This window comes from Agrilus planipennis, unplaced genomic scaffold (genome assembly GCF_000699045.2).
Source record: "Agrilus planipennis isolate EAB-ADULT unplaced genomic scaffold, Apla_2.0 scaffold178, whole genome shotgun sequence".
Lineage (NCBI taxonomy): Eukaryota > Metazoa > Arthropoda > Insecta > Coleoptera > Buprestidae > Agrilus > Agrilus planipennis.
In genome coordinates, this window is record NW_020439320.1 from 230,079 (window position 1) to 253,670 (window position 23,592).

Genomic DNA, 23,592 nt, shown 5'->3' on the forward strand with positions numbered 1-23,592 from the left:
AGTTATTTATTATTGCGAAGCTGTTTTTGGTCGAAATTAATCAAATTTGGTACTAATTTCATGGCGACCCATCCCAAATTATTGGTAAAAATCGAATGATAACATTGTCAGTATAAGTGAGACCAACATAACGCCACAAAAATATCGAAAATCGAATATCTACGTAACCCGCGATAGTTTTTGAACAGACCTCGTATGTACATGTATGTAATAATTAATAATAATCGTATTTTGTTTGCCAAGTTGCTGGTTTTTGTACGCTTATTATTGAAGAAAAACAAACACATTTATCACCAAATGGTTGCCCACATACAAAAAAATTATAATAATATGTTAATCTACATTTTGGGTAAGCTAAAAAAAAATAGTAATCATCGTAAACAAAATACAGTATTTACAATTCACGTACATGTATGGGATTAAGTGGTTAGTTTTTAATAATGACCAAACTAAAAATTAGCACCAATATAAAAATGTGCAATTTTTTTGAGATGTTTCTTTTAACAACAGTTAAATACTTGTAATCTAACGTAATTGTAATGTGAACTCTTATAGGAATCACAGCCCATATCAATGGTGGCGTACATAAATGGTCACTAACAATGGAATAGACATAACTTAAGGTTTGCCTTGACTAGTTCTAATTTTTAATTTTGCAAAGCCCAAAAACTACGCGAAGAAATTTCCGCGCTCAACAACGAAATCAAGAAAATGTATATTGTCCTAATCGAGACGTTTACCCAAAATTGTTTCGGTCTTGGGACAGTGCAGGAGTGTTCAGAACATCACATTCTCATTTTTTGGAAAAGGGAATGTGGTAATTGTTAGTTTTGTTGTGGCTCCTGGAATATCAAAACTTCGATAAATGTGAATGTGATCTCGTTTTACTTGCTATTATCATGAGATTCATAATCATAAATCAATAGATTTCACTTAAGTACGTCTTCACTCGCATTGATGTCCTAAATATGCGTCAGTTATCATCAATGACCACTTGAAACTAATTTTTGTATCCCTCGGGAACAGATTTTCTTCTGGATAAAAGGTACCCTATGTCCTTTTCTGTACCCCTAACAATGTGTCTACAAAATTTCTTGATGCTCTATTGAGTAGTTCGGCCTGGAATCGACCCTCGGCTTGCTCATTTAATCTGAAACATTTTTTTAAATAATTCGATGCACAAATGTTTCTATTTATCGACACAATAATTGTTTTAAGTGCTGAAATATTCTGTCATACATGCCAGCTTGTCAAGTTCATAACTCGAGAACTTGCTCTTTCTCCAATGCATAAATTGGCCCTTTTTCTAACCCATAAATTGACCTTTTAGCAAACACAATAGAACAAGGTACTTGAAAGAAGTAAAAAATTTCGAAAAATAATTAGTTTCTATATTTCAACAATGTGTTAAGATTAAAGAACACCTACTCCAAGGACATTCTTATAGATCCCCTTTTTCGAACAGTGGTAGGGTTTCTTTTTTATTATATTTAGTGTTAAAATCTAAAAAAAACTTAAGAATTTTAAATACTAAAAATATCTTGCTCCAAGAAATAAAATATATTAAAACTGCTCCAAATAGTTTAACTCGTAAATCCGTCGGATCTAATAATCTTGGTCTTGTTCGTTCGGTCTTAATTTAAGTCTTGGTCTTGTTTATTCAGTCTTGTTCTTGCATTTATAAAGGATAAAGAAAAAGTTAAGTATCTGTACATAGTTTATTGCTGGATAAACGATTACCTTGTAGGTATCATGTCTTATTTTCTTTGAAGTAATAGCTGTTTTTCTAGTAGGAAGTACGTTTATGTACAACACGTATCCAGTACTTATAAATTTACTGAACAGGGAATATTTTTGAATAAAATCCTTCATGGACATGTATATATAATATATCTTTGGACGTCTTTCTTTACCGGTAAATACATACCTATTAACATTTTACTTTTTATGGAGTCGGGAAAATAGAAATAAAAATAGCATCACATCGATTGACTTTATAAGGTAACAGAAGCGATCACCTGTTGTTTCGAATAATTTCTATGTAGAGGCATATCTGTGTTTATTACAGTAGCAACAAGTTAAACCTTTTTTTTTTGTTCTATGGTGTACAGTCATTCGCTCATAATACGTTTGTAACACAACCTCGGGCCATTCTAAGTCGTCGTTGTCCGTTTGTGTCCGATGAAATGAATCATTTCGCGTAGGCTATGCTAGTCAGGTTTCTCTAGCTTTTCGTACATGCAACTTTTTAACTGCTCTGCTGCTGATCTCATCATACTAGTCGTTTATAAATAACGCCAATTTGCACATGGGATCTAAGACTGTTCATTAATGCGATAGCCGTAAACATAGCGTCAATATCTGTCGCTTTCCAAACGTATTTCAATTATTAAAGAAATGTGTAGTAAAGAGGGTAGGGATATCAAAAAATTGGGCCTCATTTGGGTTGATAACGGTCAACTGTTCAAAAAATAAGGAATTTCTAGTGAGGGAAAGAAAGCCTGGAATCGATTCACTGCCTTTGCAGTTGTGAAAAAACGTACCGGAAGTTTCAGCGATCACGTATTAGCATTAGCGTAATAGAAAACTTTATTTATCGTTTCAATTTTTGATTCTGGTATTTCAAAAAAGTTTTTATATTATTTCGCTTATACATTATGTAATTATTAATCCGGTATATTTGAGAGGAGAGTGTATCTTGTCATAGTACCACAATGGAGAAGATGTAAAAAGTGTGCACAAAAGCACCTTAGTTAACGAGCCGTCAATGATTGGCAACAGTTACCGCGTTATCTTATCGACTTTCGACGAAACACATATACCTATTCGTGACCTTCGCAAACAGCTGATACGTAGACAAGTCAAATGGTCATAGTACCACAATGGAGAAGATGTAAAAAGTGTGCCCAGGAAGAACCCTAGTTAACCAGTCATCAATGATTGAGAACAATTACCGCGTAATCTTTTCGGCTTTCGACGAAACACATTTACCTATTCGTGACCTTCGCAAACAGCTGATACGTATATAAGTCAAAAGTACGTAATTATTAATAATAATCTGAATTCGTTAGCGTTAGCAAAGTACTACCACAAAATACAAAAATGAGTTGAATGTGGAAATATCAAACAGAAACCAATGTATTCACATGCAGAATATGCTGACATGGTACTCATATACGGACGGTACACCGGGAATGCACTGGCGCTATCACGAGAATATGCGTCATCATAATCATTGCCGGAGCAGTTAGGGCTTTCGATAAGGTCACTACCCTCACGTTTGTGTATATCATTGAGCGATTCGAGACGTCTCATTCTACTCCTTTTTCATGTACCTTCTTTTCACACTACGTCTACATATTTTGTACGTATTTGAAAGGACATAAAAAAAGTTCACCTTTTTTTTATACAAAATTGTTGTCCTTCATACTTATTGATAAATAGCTTCCTGAATAATGCAATTAATAAATGTCTACGAATAATCTTCCTATCTTTAATAAACTTGCGAAACATTTTGTTTTACAAATGTTGCTAGAATTCAAGTTTAAAATCGCGTTTTAGTTCCATATTATTATTAGTTCTGTACACATCGGGTTATAAAATAAGTGTAAACATTGACTGTGCAACAACATATGCTTTCATTTATGTACGTTCGCATAAACATAAGGTACACACATTACACCTTTATGTCTCGTAGAAACTACATATGATAAAGAGTAGGCAGTTAATTTTATGGCGGATCCTCTAAATAAACGATACATAAATCATGTATACGTATATGTATTGGGTTAATATTTACAATTTTTAGCGTCATCAGTTAACCGATTACTTGCAAAAAATGGAAACAAAATTGTCCATTAGAACCATATGCTTACTAACAAGTTTAAAGTCGTGACCCACGTTTGGTGGTTTCTACAAAATGTGTGCCAAGAAGGAACACATTGCTCTTCTTTTATTATAGTGTCTAAACATCAGGGTGAAAACGGGCTACTTCCACGATCCTTCGGATCGGGTGACAAACCACACACGGTATGGTTTGACACACTTTCCCCTATGGTATTTTACCATATCCCTAACGAATGTACGAAAATTTTCCCCGATTTCAAGGACGGAAACACAACATTCCCTACCGGGGAAGAAATCGCGTTTACTTATTATTAACATCATCCTACTCGTGTTTGCCAGACAAAAAATGTAAATAGTAAGTGTATATTATGCACCAAGGGAAGAATGTACAGCATTCCCTCCCCGTTGTGAATTGCTACCCGAACGGGGCAGCAAACTCGCACAAAGGAATGACACGCTTTCTTCCCGAGGCCCGTATATAATTTTTTTACCATACCACTATTGAAAATACAATAATTTTTCCTGAAATCAGGGACGAAAGCGCTCAGTTAAGAAATCGCGTTTACTTCTTGTTCCCTAAAAATCGCATTAAAGTCCTTATTAGGAATGGATTTTATCGTCCTCCGCGTGGTTTCTACCACCACCTTCAGCTTGAGTGACAATTTCCACACAGCGGATATTAAAATACTATCATAATAAACGGTAAATGTAATTTCTTACTTGGTATCTGGGCCCAGAGAAGAAAATACGGCACCCTCTCGCGGGGAGTTTTTACTTTCTTTTGTATAGTATTTTATCAATAACTTACTAGTTATTGATATGGCAACAACACAAATTTTAACAATTCCCAATTGATTAACCACATATTCGACTTTATTAATTAATTCTTCAAAAAGTGCTTAGATGTTATTTTATCTTCATGTTCAATTAACATTTCCAGTCCTAAGACTGATTGGACACGCATCTCCACTCCTTCCTATCCTGAATTAATCTTTGCATTTCCCTAAAACTACAACATTCCACATCCTTAACTATTTGCGAACAGTAATCTAATCTAGGTCTACCTCTACCCTTCCTAACTTCCGTTTCTGCCTCTAATATGTCTCTGACTTGACACGGTGTCCTACTAATCTATCTCGCATATTTTTTATTGACTTCCATAGAGTCCTTTGTTCTCCTATTCTTTCTAATACCCTATTTCTAACCTCTATCCACGGTATCCTCATCATTCGCCGGTAACATTTCGAACACTTTTAACCTACAGCGCAGCGCTCCAAACATACACCTTTAACAATCTTTTTCGAATTTATAAATTAATCGTTCGCGAGCATAGAAGCGACTTAAACCTTCGATATCCTATTTCCGGCTGTATCCCATCTACCTGGTGCCTTGTTATTCTTTAATTTTTTTAGTGCTATATTATGGGATAACCTAGTTCATCTATCTCCACACCATCTTTCTTCTCTAATATACTTATGGCCTACGTATAGGTTTTATACTGTTAAAAAATTATTAACAATAACTTTTTTACAAATGTTGTAGATTTATTTCATGTTTAAATTGAAACTCTCTTTAGTTCATGAATGTACCCCTACCATGTCAATAAGCCTTGCCAAAGGATTTCTAACAATAAAATATGTTGTTCCGTTTAAAGTTTATGAACGCGTAACCCACATTATGTAAGAAAATAATTATCTCAACTACTATTTAACTTGTCACTAATGTTAAATAATGAATAGGAGACATATTGTCTATGAAGTAACGCATAGGTGTGAAACTTCCTGCAAAATAAATTTCTTCCCAACTAGCTTTAAGTCTCATTAATAAGTGAATTTACTTTAAACGATAATTACGTTCAACATGGCAGAACTATAAGTTAAAAAACTACAACTATTTCTTGTTTGATAATTGTTTTGTTTCACGTACACCAGCGCTTATCTAAAAATAATCAATAAAAATGACGTTTGCATGAACTTGCAGTTGTCATTATAATTGTCAGACAGTCGTCAAGTATTCTGTGCCAAATAATTGTAAAGTATCATGTCACAGTCACCTAGTTTATTCAATAGTTATGACAAGATCTCAACAAACCGTGGAAGACCGTGACTAACTTGTTAGAAAAAACTCCAGACGCTAGAGTTCATTTGTTATTATCCAACAAAAAAGCTGTGACTCATTGAGTATTTAAAAGAGACAAAAGAAATCAAGCGATTTCAGATGTTAATTAGAACTCATTTACTATGTTTACGAAAAAACTATTCACGAATATTAGCGGTCTTAGCATCTATCAGTGTTTTAAAGGTAGTACCTGTACATATACCAGCAATATTGCGATGAATTTAATTGACTGCTTTGCCGTTTATTGTCACTGCAGTTGTCTCATATTCAAAATGGCGATCCACATTAGTCAGAACTAATCACGTACCAACAACTTAATAATATGTAAGAAAAGGCTTACCTTGAATGTTTTATTGTAAAGACAAAATGATATTTTTGTTCACTTCTTAAGGCCAAAAAATTAATGTTTTACATACATGCAATTCTTAATCGCAGTTTATAACCATTGTAAATGAAGTTTAAAGTCACGTTTAGTAGAAGACTTTAGCTAACATAACCTTTAAAACCACAGACATAGATTGGTGTAAACATTAATGTTAGGGTCTAAGAATTTTTAAACTTTGCATAAATAAGGTACTAGCGGATAAGATAATCATAATGTTTGTTTATCGGTTCGCTTAGAGCCAAGGAAAGCACCCTAGAAACATAAATTCATGCCGCAATGATTTTCTCACAATGGCATTTTTGTTGTCGGTTTCCTGTGAAAATTTTTTTGTTTCATACATTACGCTTTGCGGTTTTAAAATAGTCGTCTTGGCTAAGATTTTAATAATTACAAAAGACTATTAACATTAAGCTGGATTTAAATGTAAAATGTCCAATGGCACTGTTACAATAATATACCATAATACAGAGTTATTGTGTTGCATTTAATTATTAACTTTTTATGTTGTTTTTATAACCTACGGTGATGTTATACAATGACACTTAACTAGCATGAAGCAGACTGGTATGTTTCTGTACTCATGATCTGCAAACCTTCAGGTACCCGACTATAATTTACAAGGTACATGTCACATATAGCTAATGAGGGAAATGCCATTATAGGGATTTTCGCGTAAATTCCTCATGAAAATCCCACCAAAGAAAGTGGTGTCAAACCTATCACATGTATAAACTTACAATTAAATGTACCTTATGGGGACTCGAAGGGGTAAATCCATTTGAAAATACTTTTGGCAAATGAAAAAACTTATACTAATAATCTCCTTGTCCAATTATGTCGTCGTTTCAATGAAATCTTTTAAATTTGCAACGAACCAATAAGGGTACTTCCTGATATTCTTATTATAAGACAACTGAAACCAGACGTATCAGGTCGAACAACAGTAAAACGACGAAAGTACTAATAAAGTTCATTTCTCCAAAAATTTTTAACGGGGTAGCAATAATATTTTTCTGCGGGGTCACATGTGGCATTCCTGATGATACGCAAATGCGGCAAGGCGTTGTATGCCCCTTCCTTGCCCAAAGGGGCAACCTCATGGGACCCACAAGAGGTAGTGTGGTTACGTACTTAGGGGCCCAACCTGCACCCCCCATGAAAACGTATCCGATACCGATAAAAGAAATTAATTTTATCAATATTTTAACGGCAAACAATCTTTACCATGGGTAAAAAAATGGGTTTAATTCGACTAGTTTTATTACCAGGGTGATAAAAGGAAGATACTTGTTCAACAATTACGTAAGTTGTTTGACGTAAGGCAAACCCAAATTTTGCAATGCGTAACATTATAAAGTATGGTAAGCCTATGCCACTATGAGTGATAAAACGGCGGTTGCTTTTGTTGATTTCAGATGTGGTTTTTGCCGTAATTTTTTTAAAAACTCCGTGACAGATTGAGTTACGAAAGTGTTAGTGTTCAGTCCTAATTCTTGCAATTGTAAGTATTAAGAAAATTAAAAAAAGTAAACACATCAACCACAAGTACAATAACAAAATCTTTAGTAGGATTCTGTTCGAAGTACAGTTTTTATTGGTGTAAGTATTATGAAAACGAACTGAAGAATTCGAATGAAGTTTTACTGCGCTGATGTATTACTTGCATCAAAGGGTGGAATCGTCTTAAAAAATACTACGTGGTACAAGAAAATTTATACAAATATTTTCAACCACGTTTTATATAAGTAGTAAGTCCAACAAAGGCAATGTAATGCTTTCCAGAGATGTTACGCTTTGTTCAAAAGATATAGCTAGCCTTGACACTCGAAACTTGATCAAACTGGTTATCCAGTATTAACAAACCCATACTCGACTGCCCAGAATTGGATCAAACATTAATAAATCTACCCTTGACATTTGTCCGAATTTTAGACCAATATTGATAAGCCCATGCTTGACTTCCCATTACAAAGTTTGAACCTGTCGTCAAGTCCGGCATGTCCTACAAGGTTTTGAATTACTGGTAAATTATATATTAGCTTGTTGTAATACCTTTATGTGACATGTCAAATAATGATATACACCTTTTACTTAAATATTTCAATGAATTCGTAATTCTAAATATTCTTTCTTCCTGATTTCTGGATTTCGTCGTGGTTTTTCGTTGTTCGTAGCTATGAACTGACAATTTGCCTATAGGTATTATAAATTCATCATACAGCTACTTTGACTGCAAAGTGGAAAAAGCACTTTATTGTAATAGCCAGTACGACCCATTGAAATTTGAAAGGATAGTGACATTAACGATGGTTTTTCTAACCATGGCGTTCCTCCAAACCGTAACCTAACTTAAAAGTCACTACCACATCATGTGTATGATCTTAACNTATCGTGCTAAAAGTGAATCATTTATATGTCCCTATGGCACGAGAAATATCAGATGAATTTTGTTTTATTTTTTTTTTAAGTCTGCCTAATACAATTCCGATGATTTGACCTTTGCGAATTTTAGATTATGTGCGCTACCGTTTAACAGATTTATACATTAATTACAACTAATGTTTAACCTTCGGTTTTGTTAATTCTGTTCACAATCAGTGAAACACTTGACCTCAATATTCGCCTGTGCATGTGCATGGTCGTAACAGCGTTACGCCTACAATAAAGCCGCTTGCCATTTAAATGTGACTTAAAAATGGCGTCCGCGTGCTCGCTCACGCCATAGAAGTACATCTGCTCTTGTAACAAGTACGTTCGTCAAACTGTTAAATCGAACTATTTCAAATATGTTACACTGTATATGCAAATGGCTTATTACAGCAATACCGTGTACCTACTTGTATTTATATACATAAACCAACAGGTACAAGATATATATATATCTTTACTTGGATTTGTACCAGTATTTTTATATATGCTTATATGCTTGCATATGAAAAATTCAAAAGGATTTTTTTTTCTTCTTGCTAAATAGCCAGAAATTCAACCGGTCTTTTTGCTGTAAATGCAAAAAAGGAGTAAGTGCATAGATATCATCCCGTGTAGGAAATTACGACAGGACCAAACATGCCAAATGCCTGGCTTATCACTTTGGTCCAAACCTGGTTGGCATATTTGGCCTACTAGAAGAAAGCCAATGCCGAACAATACTAGTCCAAGATTGAGCAACTAACATTGGGAGAAGATAGATGAACAGTATTTGCCCAATATTGGGCAGCTAATATTATGGCAAGACTTGATGGACAAAATTAATCCAGAATTGGACAACTTGATTTATTTCCATCTTGGTCAGTACTTAATTGTCCACTCGAAGCTTGATAAATTTTGGTCCAGTATTGACAAGTCCATACAATAACTATAACTCCAGTATTGGCGGAATATTAATAAATCTAGTCTTCCCATTTGAACAATTCCAGGACCAGTATTGACAAGCCAATGCTTGGCTGCCCCAATTTTGGACCAAACTTGGCGAAACGTTAACCTAGTCTTAGCATTTGGAGATTGGTCGAACTGTGGTCCAATATTGATAACCCTATGATTGGATTTCCAGTACTGGTCAAGTTTGGGTCTGTCGTCAAGTCCGACATGTCCTACATGGGTGCTTGAATTGTTGGTAAATTATTCATTACACATCCGATGATAGTGGTACCTACACCCTTTTCTTAAAAATTTCAATGAATTCGTAATTCTAAATATTCTTTCTTCCTGATTTCTGGATTTCGTCGTGGTTTTTCGTTGTTCGTAGCTATGAACTGACAATTTGCCTATAGGTATTATAAATTCATCATACAGCTACTTTGACTGCAAAGTGGAAAAAGCACTTTATTGTAATAGCCAGTACGACCCATTGAAATTTGAAAGGATAGTGACATTAACGATGGTTTTTCTAACCATGGCGTTCCTCCAAACCGTAACCTAACTTAAAAGTCACTACCACATCATGTGTATGATCTTAACACGGATTGATTTATTGAATGCGTCCAACACATTAAAATGTTGAGTTTTAGTTAAAAATTCCAGTTAAACTGCAACATCCTGGATATAGAATAAAGGAAGCTATTAGCCGAAGAGATAGTCATAACAATTTGGACCACCATGAATGGGTATTTAAAATCTTGTTTTCCAAAATACGTATACCGATCTTTATCATAGGTTTCTTCATCTCATCTGTTCGGTTTAAATTGATAATGCTGTTTACCGTAACTATCCTGCTTCCTATTGCATCAAAGGGCGGAATCGTCTTAAAGAATACTACATGGTATAGGAAAATTTATACAAATATTTTCAACCACGTTTTATATAAGTAGTAAGTCCAACAAAGGCAATGTAATGCTTTCCAGAGATGTTACGCTTTGTTCAAAAGATATAGCTAGCCATGACACTAGAAACNCAATTTACAATGTGGGCGCTGCACTGCCACGTTACCGTGCTCATTGATTTCGATCGTATCTATGGGTGCGGCAGTGATTAAGCAATTATATCATTCCAAGTACGTTCAATCAAGACAGCAAGAAAAACGATGGGCGAACTGCTTCCCACGCGGGCGCCAAAACCATGAAGGGCAAACGAAGAAAAGAGTGCGCGGTTAAAGTGGGCGGATAACATTTGTTGTTTTCGACACACAAGTGGTTCCGGCCTACGTTTATGTCTCTTGAAAAACGTATATAGGTAACTTTATGTATTATAATATAATCAACTGTTTTTTTTTCTAAACGCGTTCGTAGAATGCCCCCCCCCCTAAATGGCAAACAGTAATGAAATAGTTGTTTTGCTTTGGCTAGACGTGACAAATTTTATTTATTGCGGTTATTGGGTATCGAAATAAGTACATAATTTAAAAGGGGACATCTCATACCTCCGCCAAAAAATAGAAAATCTAACTTATCGACATCTGTTTAGAAGATACTAACATCAGTTTCAAACTTTTGGGTAGCCATAATTCCGGGTATACCCCTGATGTAGTCGAGAGAATTGCAACGGATAAACGAACCTTTAATCGGAAACTTAAGCATTAATATAAGAAAGCGACTCATTAAAACCTACGTCTGGAGCATACCATTGTGTGGCTAGAAAACGTGGGCATTAAGTCAAAGGGACACGCACCGTTTGAAATGTATTGTTGGTCGGGAATGAAGAATATCAGTTGGACAGAAATAAGAAATAAACGAGGAAACACTCCTGATAGTAGACTAGGAAAAATAGTTACTATAAATTGATCAATTGATGAAAAGCGAAGAAGCTGAGGACTTAGAAGAAGCTTTGTGCGGTACGGCAGGAGAAAGTGGTAGTTAAGGCGTATCAACAGGTCAAAGAAAGGCAGGATAGAGACGTACCAGTTGTTCCTATGACAAGAGCAAGAACACAGCCCAGCACTTAAATAATCATTATCATTATCACCATAAGGTTTTTAGTCCGAAGGGTGGTTGGACACACACCTCCACTTCCTCCTATCTTGGTTCCTCATAACTCCTGTTTTGTTTCTAGTATGTCTCTGACTGGCCCTTCAAGATTGAGAAGAGGTCATTAGACCAACTTTTCTGGCCTATTTATTATTGACTCCCATAACACTCTCTGGTGCTCTCCTACTTTTTCTAATACCACCTCATTTATAACCTTTTCAAACACTTTTTACCTTTAATTTTCCGCAACGCCCACCGTCAGTCATACTCGTGACAGTGCTACACTTTCAATAATCTTTTCTGAATTTCCAAGTGGAAACTCAAATACTGTTGACTAAACAAACAAGCTAAACTCGCGGAGCTATTTGTGGAAGAGTGTCAAATGCCTTACACTTCGTCTTTATTTTACCTAACCATTATTCACAGTAATGAAATTGATGATGTTTTTAAATAGTTGACTTGCCGTTGGCGTTTGGACATCGAATGCTGAGCAAATTGCAAATAGAAACCGGTATCATCAAATTTTTTAAGAGATCCAATGATAGTGAAATGGATTAATGTTTATTATGCATACTGGTTTTTATTGCCTTTTTACATTCGACCATCTTGAAAAATTACGAAAAGTATCCTCTCCCCTTGATGTAATATGCAAATTTTAAAAAATTGTGGTTTTTGCATTATCTCTACTTAAAAGTCGTTCAGGGCATTTCAAAGAAATGTTCAGAAAGATCTGAAAATATGTTTTCTCAAATCGGAACAGTTTTTCCACTTTTCAGAGGCACATTGGTTGGGTTTAAAGGGTAAAATAGTTTCTTTGATTAAGTAATACACCATAATCCATATTGAGCAACGTGGTGGAGGTATGGATCATAGCTAAGCATTGGGGATGAAATCAGTTCAATTCCGATTCAGTCTGGTCGTGTGCAAGTTTAACTGTGATTTCTTGAGGTCACTTGGGTAAATACTGGTTTGTCCATCTCATTGGTCCCTCCTCAACTATCACCCATCCCCCATTGTCACAATTTGTAAAAGGTAACTGAAGATGGTCTTCCGCTCTACCGTCCGGCTTTGCATCAGCGTGTAGGTCTTTGTCCAACATTAGAAGCGAAATACCCAAAAAAGTTTTTCTTAACTAATACGCACCACACTTAAGTGCTATGTAATTATGAACGATTAATTGATTTATCCTTTTTTTAATAATATTAAAATTCTTCGTTGCTTTATTTTTACTGGAAGTTCGTTATCTAATAAAGATTCTCCTGTCTCAATTATTTTTAATGAGACTACCCGTTTTTAGTCTACAAGGTCTTAAATGAGTTTAATAATAAATCGGTTGAAGCTCAGGAAAAAGGTTGTCATCGTATCCTAATGGCTTGGTTCTGTTTTCTTTCGGAAATACTCTAATCGTAAGTAAGTAACATTATCTGAATCAAAATAGGAAGTCGAGCTTTATACTACACATACCACACCGAGTTGCATTTGTTCCAAATATAGTTTTATGGCCTGGTTGGCTTAAGGGTCGTTGTTCCTAAAACGACTTAAAACTCGATCGATTGTATTGTTCACATGGTAGTTTTGTCACTCGTACTAAAACAGAAGTTAGCATTATTCACGCGCAAGAATTATTGCTTGCGTCGTCGTATGCGGTTGCAGTTGCACAATAATCCAAATGGATTTTATACTTAAATTACGCTTGTTTAACGCATCGGCGTTCTTTATAGCATAAGTTGACTTCTGTTTCATAGATAGATTTATAAATAGGTGATTCAAGATAAGCTGATTAAAAGTGGAGCGCTTGGTGCTTGTTATTGGACTTAATGATGGCTTATAGAAAATGGATATTGTGCATCCTGGTGTAGGGAAGCACATGTTGCCCATTTAGATAGAGCTATGTTAAGAAAAAGGAACGGTTTTGTATTAGTTACAAGTGGTCTCCAGTGAACCTGATGGTTTTATAATTATAATGATGACGATAAATTAAAAGTACTCATAACGATAATTCTGCCTTTTTAAAAATTATAGTTATTCATGGAAAAATTGACTGTACGATTGTGAAACAATCCTTTACCATATTTCACGTTTACACATCCTTCTTAGCTTTTCATCTAAATCGACTACTCATTTTAATAGTATTTTGGTACTATACTCACAACCTCCCCCTCTTGAACTCATGAAGCAGGATGATGAAAACAATTAACGTTTTTTAAGAAAGGTTATATAGCTGTGTCTATTTGAAAAACAATCCTTTACCATATTTCACGTTTACACATCCTTCTTAGCTTTTCATCTAAATCGACTACTCATTTTAATAGTATTTTGGTACTATACAAAAATATTTGTTTTTTAAAGAAGGTTTCGAGAGTAAATCACAGATCAGGCGTCAATAGCCCTTTGACACTGCAGAATTTGGAGATGTTGTTACTTTTATTCTTAGAACTGTACAAATAGTAATTCTGGACAATTTTCAATGGTCTATAAAAATCTTAAGTTTACATACACTTCTGGTAGCAACTTTTGTAACTATTTTGAGGGTTAAATCTTTAACTACGGTAAAATACTTTATACATAAAATTCTTGTAAAATTCTATAGTCCGGATTAATACCGCTTTGTTAAGAATTCACCGTAAAATAAGAAAAAAGCTGTGATTCCCGGTCATTGATACCTCATTATCGTTTTTTGAAAATTGTGGCGACCACACGTCAAAACCCTACTAGGATAGTCTCTATTATCTAACATTTGTTAACTAATGTGTGGTGGAATTGTAATGCAGTAATTATTGCAAAGGATTGTTCAGATTATCACTTTGTTCGGATTACCAAAAAGGAACAGTCGTCTGTTACATTATTTATATGTAAACCTTAATTTTTTAATAAAATCTGGAATATAAAAAAGTCGTTAGATGTCTCCGGGCTGTAAACTTGAGCATTTTCCTAGATTAATAATGCAATATGTTTGCGTTTTGGCGTTATTTCATAGTTAACGTAATTGCTTCGTAAGACGGACGAAATTAAGATTTTGCATGTCTCCAGCAGCCGCTTCTCGAGCGAGATGACGTTGTCACGCCTGCGCTGTTCGAGGTTGTACTATATATAGAGTACTATTCCGCCGCCCTTGTCCAAATTTCCAGATTTGGACGGAATTTACCTAAATAAAATAATAAAATCCGCCGCGTTTGTGTAAACAATTAAAATAAGTCGAACAAAACCAAAAATGTTAAAAAAAAAGTGAAACAATAAAAAACCATAATAGCCTTTTCAAACCCGCAGCTACAATTTTTACAGTATGAGATTATTATTTCGAAAATATGTTAAGAGTTCTTGGCTTGAATTTTGAATTTATCCATTAGACCTATTGACTTAATTCTAATGGTTATAGGTACATGTCAATAATACTCTGAAAATATCTAGTACACTTAGCATCATCTGGTTGCATCACGGATGATGTGTGGGTAATTTCGAATAAATTGTATTGCACGTTATTTACACAAGATGTTAATAGGCGACGATCTACGGTCGTCCTACAAAAGTCATAATTAAATTAAGAATGCAACGCAAACGAAAGTTTCTTTAATAACAACGCAGCACAACAAACCATAATATGGCCATATGATTGGAAACATGCAGAATACAGAAATGGTGCTGTACTATATATGCCACTTCACCTTGGACGACATATGCTTTGTAATGAATTAATATTTCCGGGGTAAGGATGTCGATTCGTGTCTCGTCTTAAAAATTTGACAATTTCACGCTGGAGCCGTCGACGGTATGAATGACGGCCCAACCCGATGACTAGAAAAGGGGTTTTTTCTTGTTTCAATGCCGTATGCTTCCACTACCTACTTCCGTCCAAAGAAAACGAGATGTTTTTGTGTGTGCGTCTGTATTGGTATGCGCGTATCTTTGTCTGTCCGTGTGTGTGTGGATTATATTATGTGATGGCGATGTGATGTTGCATATTTATTGTGTACGTACACCATGACTCACATGCCCAAGGAAAACATAAAAAACAATTTTTTATTTCAAAAACAAGAATACATTCGTAATGACAATACCATTTCATTAGCAATTTCGAATATGTAGTTATTTTTAAAATTGTCATCAATAAATTTAGACGATAAATAACTTAATTGTTAGACGTTTTATAATAATTTTTGTAGGGTAGGGTTAATTTCAATACATTAAAGTTAATTGATTCTTAAGCGGTCGAAATGTGGTGTTACAGGAAGAGATTTTAGAAAGAATAGGAGAAAAGAAGTCAATAAAATAGGCGAAATAAGTTAGTAGGACACCTTCTCAGGCATGAAGGTCTAGTCAGAGACATATTAGAGGCAGAAACGGAAGTTAGGAGGGGTAGAGGTAGACCTAGATTAGATTCGCAAATTGTTAAGGATGTGGGTTGTTCTAGTTTTAGGACCAAGCGGCATGGCCTAGAGGTTTAGACCATTGCTTAACATTCGGGAGGACGCCGGTTCGATTCCGGGTCCGTCTGCCTTGGTCCAAGTTTTCCTGTGATTTCCTTGGATCACTTAGGCAAATGCTGAGGCAGTAATATTCCACAGATAATCTTTCATTCTCTTCTGTCTTCATTTCGTCCGTCTTATCTTTCTCACCCGAACCACCACCCACCCATTCCCACGATTCCTGAAAGCAGGCTAAAGAGGGCCTTCCGCCCTACCTTCCGGAGTAGTCCGGAGGGACTGCCCGCCCACCAGCATTACTAGCTGGTGGGAATGAAACACCCAAAAGGTGTTTTTTTAAAGAAGGGTCTAGTTTTAGGGAAATACAAAGATTAGCTTAGGATCTGTAAGAGTGAAGGTGCGTGTCCAACCAGTCTTAGGACTGACGACCTTATGATGATGATGATTATTTCTCAAATTAATGAGGAAAAATTGTTGTTGATAATATAATATATTGGTTCTAGTAATAAAAAAAAGAGTCAATCGAGAAGAACAGAAATAAAATGGTACAGACGCATCTTTTGGGACATGGAGGGTTAGTTAGAAACATATTAGAAGCAGGAACAGGAATAAAAAGGAACAGAGATAGACCTAAATTAGATTATTGTTCACAAACAATTAGGGATGTGGGATGTTCTAGTTTTAGGGAAATTCGAATATTAACTCAGATTGGAAGTGTCTCTTCAACCAGTCATTGGAGTAATAACGCTATAATGGTGATAGGCAAACTAACAAACTGGGGATGACAGTCCATCCCCGTTTTCGCTTCTTTGGTAAAAAAGTGAACAGAACAATTCACATTTCCTGTTACTCTCCTATGCTAATTAAACAAAAGTATTGACTGTTTGTGTGCGATCGCATAAAATATGAATAAAACAACAAAAATAGATCAGAACAACAAAGTTAATTGGTTTAAAATAAAGAATTCAATGTAGGCGGCAGGAGACATTCTATTTTTATGTATATCTTTTCCTGTCTATAATAATGTAAACACAATCGTCGAAAAAGTGGTTAACTGCTTCAGTTTTATTCAGTTTACTCCAAAAGTTTCTAGTTTTTTTTTTTTGAGATTAGTTATTGATTTCTTTGCAGTAAAAGAAAACATTCATTCTTCACCTTTACATGTTGTTAGATTTAGTAGAAACAAAATTGTTTTTTGGATACGGCAATTGAAACTTGGTTGTCTTTTTTATTTCTGATTTTGCATAAATTGATTTTTTGACTTGGATTCGAATTAGAAAATCTGTAACGTACTACGTTTTCTTCCAATCGAATGATGTTCAAGTGATCTTGTAATTGGGAAATGCTGTAGAACCATTGCATTATTTCTTTTGAAATTACCGGCGAAAAAAATATTTATCGATGATACAAAATTGATACTTTAGTTGTTTTTTTGTTCGAGTTACTATGTCGGTAATTTCTCTCATGTTCCTTCACATCTGATCATTTTTAATGAAATTAATGAGACCACTGACTGTGTTTGCCGTGAAATTACGAGCAATATTTTCTCAAAATATTGGTTTTAACGGAGCGAATAAAACTATATTCACACTTTACTTACAAATGAATTACTAACTACAAATAACGGATTACAACTAACCACAACGAAGAAAATATGAATTTAAAACGCAAGTTAACAAAAAGAAGGACGAAACGTAACTCTAAATTATGTGACAAAATCAAAAATTGTTCTGGTGCCACCACCAATACCTGGTATGCAACGAAAGAATACGAGCCAGAAGCTAATAAGGGGAAAACCCCAATAAGGTATAACTCTGCCTCGAGCTATGAAATTCCTGTAACATACATACAATTGAAGAGCATCGATAATAAAATTAAGTTAGGTGGTTGCCGTCGAAGACCTTCGCAGAACCTGACCATTGGGACCAAATCGGCCTATTATTGTTGATAGGTTGAATAATGATAAGCAAATCTATTTCTAACGACTAAAAAAAGAATATTAAAATTAAACTGAAACAGACTGCGTATATTGTATAACGATCTGAAAGTGGTCCCCATCGGACGCGTCATATGGTTTTTCTGATACCTTCCGTTTGGCGGATCATCCTCAACGTCACCACACTTGCCACTCCTATCCTACTATTACATCCAACATCTTTCTTCGACAAGAAAACGGACGCGTACGAACAAATTCCACTGCGCCAATATTTATTCCTTCCTCGAAAAGGAGCTTGTGCAACAACGGCATGTTACATATGTGCATATTCCACGTATGTACTTACATGTATGTAGGTACATATTTGTTCTTATTTGCAAAAGATACTCGTTGAAAGTGGATCTGTCAGATTAGGTAACAAAGAGAGCGCGAATTTGCTTTTACACTTAATTAATCACGTTCACGCAAAGATTTGCGATTAAAACTATTTCATATGGCTAAATAAACCTAATTAAAGTAATCAGAACTGCGATATCCACATTTGTCAACAACTCCTTACATGAATAATTAACCTGTGCACCTATTTATAATCATTCTTTATATGTATTGTTCACACGTCTTTGGGATTTACACTGGTCTGTTCCTATCCCCTGTACTATATAGCAGGGTGGGGGCAAATGGGGTCACTTACGTATTTCTCTTAGTTTATGGGTGAAAAACATCAACCAATACCTAACTCTCCCTATCTTTGACAAAAATAAACGGATTGTTTACCATTAAATCCGGTGATGCCGAAATCCCTCCCGCAGGTAGTTTTGGTTAAAATATAGATAGTCGAATTCCCTCCCGGGTACTAGCCGAGTTCCCTCCCGGGTACTAGCCGAGTTCCCTCCCGTTCATATCACCTCCGACAATTAAATTAACGACTACTTACCGATTTTATTTATCGAAAATAAATATATATTTATAGTGCACTTTAGTACTTCAGTAAATTAAAGATAAAATAATTTCAGAAAGAAAACACATATCAGTTATGAATATAATTTTAAAATGGTTTCCCACTACCTTAACAAATTCAATGTTTGAAAATTCGTGTGCGTCTAGCTTTTTGATGCAATCATCTAGAAAAACTTTATTAGTTTTAGTTTGTCTTGTATTTGACCAATAGAAGGGTAGTCCGATAAAATTATTATTGTTATTGTGGTGTCTATAATATATGAATAATATTAAGATTAATATGTGATGTGAGGCTGTATTATTTAAACAACTCTTTATGACTTTATAGTGGCAATTAGCACTCAAGGTCCGCCGCCGTTGGGAGGTAATTGATGTATAATTAGGAGGGAATTCGACATACCGAAAATTTTAACCCTAATTAAAAACAGGTATATGGGAGGGAACTAGGCATTATCCAATGATAATTACTGATCAGTTAAACTACACCCTTACACTTTTGTTAGAGAACTTCTTTTCTTAATTCATATTCCAAAACTTCCAATAGTAGTCTCCATTTTCAATTTTAAATATAAATAAACAAAAGATTCAATGTTATTTTCTCTCCTCGCCCCCACATGAAATCATAAATATAGCCTTCTTCGGGAGATAGTAAAAACCATAGAAAACACCAAATGTTCTGTATGATACCGCATCGTATAACTAGACAGGACGATGACTTCCGGTGAATCTCGTCAAGTGAAGTTGGTAGAACTAAACATTTAAAGGCAACAAGTAAATTAAACAGGTCCTGTAGGATTGTTTACAGCATGCTGAATGCTGATGATATCCCAAGTGCGATCCATGTCAGATATTCTCAACAAATCGCTGATCAAGAACTTTCGTTTTGTTTTAAAGCTCTCGTACTCAAACATCCTTAAGGACAAAAAGATTAATGGTGCTTTTACCTGTAATCTAGCAGACAAAGTTTCTCTTAGAGTTTAAAACCTCCCATTGTGATAAATTTTAAAATTACAAAACCTGAATGGGAACCCAACAAAAAACAATCAGCCTTCTAACTGCTCATGTTAACGATGAAGAATATAGTTTTAAAATATGCTTTCTGTTATGATTTTATCTAAATTCTACTATTTCGATAAAGTTACATAAATTCACAGTTGTAGTTTGTGTATCAGGATCTGTTTTGCTGAAGTATAATAATGAGTTTTTTTTTCAGTAGAATTTGCACAGAAGTTTGTAAAAAAGTCCAGTACAGTGGGGAGATTTTTTTATAAAAATCACTGCTTTGCTGGCTTGAGATTAAGTGTATTTTATCGCCTATGTTCTGCTCATTTAAATCTTCAGGTAGCAAAACAGCAATTTTGAAAAAAATGATTTAATTTCTCATTAGGGCACTATTTTCTTTATTGTTTAAACGTTAACGATGGAGTTGCGAGAATTCTACTCATCGATATACAAGGGCAACAATTATTATGATTTCGGAGATATAGGGATTCATATACGTAGGTCCTAGTAAGCCTTGGATTCTGCTGTAACTACCATACATTTAATTTCTCATTAGGACACTTAATTAGCATTTAACGAGCGTTTAATTGTCCCTGTGTTTGTTTCTGACCCTACTGACTTTGGGCTTCCTACTTAATGGACGATCTATTCTAGAAAGGGACGAATTGCAATTTATATTATTTCTTAGATTAATTCATAAGTTTAAAACTTATTGTATGGATAACTGAGATAACTGGTAAAGAAGCGCGAGTTATCTAATAATTCAATAAAAAATGACGAGAAATTGTAGCAATTTGCCTGAAATTTTTTGTAATTGGCGGAAAACTGTTTATGTTAATCGTGTGCATAATTAAATTCTTAAACCGTACTTTCTAATTTTTGATAAATTCGTTTGGAGAATTTGTGCGGATGATGCTTGACTTTTTCGTAATTATTCAACGGCCGTGTAGCCGATATATGCAAATCACGACAACTAACTGTCACGTAAGAAAAATGTTTAACTAGTAGTTTCGAAACGTATCCTGTTAAGTTTTTTAGCAATAAATTAACGTGCCGTTTGTGGCCGTGTTTCTACGTATGAATGTGTGTGTCCATTTGCGTATGCTAGCCGATAGCCACGTTTGCCAACCAGTTTAACACATTTTAATGTTTACTTTAACACTTAGTCGAGTTTTTTTGTCGAAAATTTTCGAGAAACTGACACACATTGTATTCAAATTATTAATAATCATGCCTAGAAGAGGTTGTGTCGAAACAAGGGTAATAGGCGATCATGTATATTTATCCTTACTTCAAATTCTCTCTCGAATAGTTTTTGTTCTCTTGATCATTATTTCCAAACTCCAATTGCTCCATTTCTTTAACTGGAGTATGGATTTTACATTTAAATTGTCTCTTTCGAGTTTCTATTAAGTTTTTTCGAAAAAATCAGTCGCAGCATTAATCAGTGGCTGGAGTTTTTAAGCATAACTATTACCACTATAAATTTTTACTGCCACACTTAATATTGCATTATGGAAAAACCAAAAAAGTTGTTAGGTTAAAATCATAAGGTTACGGCAGGTAAAGAACACGAAACGAAATATTTATACTGCCTGACTTTATAAATAAAATNAATATATGAATAATATTAAGATTAATATGTGATGTGAGGCTGTATTATTTAAACAACTCTTTATGAGTTTATAGTGGCAATTAGCACTCAAGGTCCGCCGCCGTTGGGAGGTAATTGATGTATAATTAGGAGGGAATTCGACATACCGAAAATTTTAACCCTAATTAAAAACAGGTATATGGGAGGGAACTAGGCATTATCCAATGATAATTACTGATCAGTTAAACTACACCCTTACACTTTTGTTAGAGAACTTCTTTTCTTAATTCATATTCCAAAACTTCCAATAGTAGTCTCCATTTTCAATTTTAAATATAAATAAACAAAAGATTCAATGTTATTTTCTCTCCTCGCCCCCACATGAAATCATAAATATAGCCTTCTTCGGGAGATAGTAAAAACCATAGAAAACACCAAATGTTCTGTATGATACCGCATCGTATAACTAGACAGGACGATGACTTCCGGTGAATCTCGTCAAGTGAAGTTGGTAGAACTAAACATTTAAAGGCAACAAGTAAATTAAACAGGTCCTGTAGGATTGTTTACAGCATGCTGAATGCTGATGATATCCCAAGTGCGATCCATGTCAGATATTCTCAACAAATCGCTGATCAAGAACTTTCGTTTTGTTTTAAAGCTCTCGTACTCAAACATCCTTAAGGACAAAAAGATTAATGGTGCTTTTACCTGTAATCTAGCAGACAAAGTTTCTCTTAGAGTTTAAAACCTCCCATTGTGATAAATTTTAAAATTACAAAACCTGAATGGGAACCCAACAAAAAACAATCAGCCTTCTAACTGCTCATGTTAACGATGAAGAATATAGTTTTAAAATATGCTTTCTGTTATGATTTTATCTAAATTCTACTATTTCGATAAAGTTACATAAATTCACAGTTGTAGTTTGTGTATCAGGATCTGTTTTGCTGAAGTATAATAATGAGTTTTTTTTTGAGTAGAATTTGCACAGAAGTTTGTAAAAAAGTCCAGTACAGTGGGGAGATTTTTTTATAAAAATCACTGCTTTGCTGGCTTGAGATTAAGTGTATTTTATCGCCTATGTTCTGCTCATTTAAATCTTCAGGTAGCAAAACAGCAATTTTGAAAAAAATGATTTAATTTCTCATTAGGGCACTATTTTCTTTATTGTTTAAACGTTAACGATGGAGTTGCGAGAATTCTACTCATCGATATACAAGGGCAACAATTATTATGATTTCGGAGATATAGGGATTCATATACGTAGGTCCTAGTAAGCCTGGGATTCTGCTGTAACTACCATACATTTAATTTCTCATTAGGACACTTAATTAGCATTTAACGAGCGTTTAATTGTCCCTGTGTTTGTTTCTGACCCTACTGACTTTGGGCTTCCAACTTAATGGACGATCTATTCTAGAAAGGGACGAATTGCAATTTATATTATTTCTTAGATTAATTCATAAGTTTAAAACTTATTGTATGGATAACTGAGATAACTGGTAAAGAAGCGCGAGTTATCTAATAATTCAATAAAAAATGACGAGAAATTGTAGCAATTTGCCTGAAATTTTTTGTAATTGGCGGAAAACTGTTTATGTTAATCGTGTGCATAATTAAATTCTTAAACCGTACTTTCTAATTTTTGATAAATTCGTTTGGAGAATTTGTGCGGATGATGCTTGACTTTTTCGTAATTATTCAACGGCCGTGTAGCCGATATATGCAAATCACGACAACTAACTGTCACGTAAGAAAAATGTTTAACTAGTAGTTTCGAAACGTATCCTGTTAAGTTTTTTAGCAATAAATTAACGTGCCGTTTGTGGCCGTGTTTCTACGTATGAATGTGTGTGTCCATTTGCGTATGCTAGCCGATAGCCACGTTTGCCAACCAGTTTAACACATTTTAATGTGATACTTTAGTTGTT

At 34.7% G+C, this 23,592-nt stretch overlaps 1 protein-coding gene across 5 annotated transcripts in view; it reads left to right on the plus strand.

Annotated features, from left to right (window-relative positions):
• LOC108738384 (protein held out wings) overlaps window positions 1-23,592 on the plus strand; it is a 109,466-nt gene that overhangs the window by 52,621 nt on the left and 33,253 nt on the right. The gene's annotated exons all lie outside the window — the stretch shown is intronic.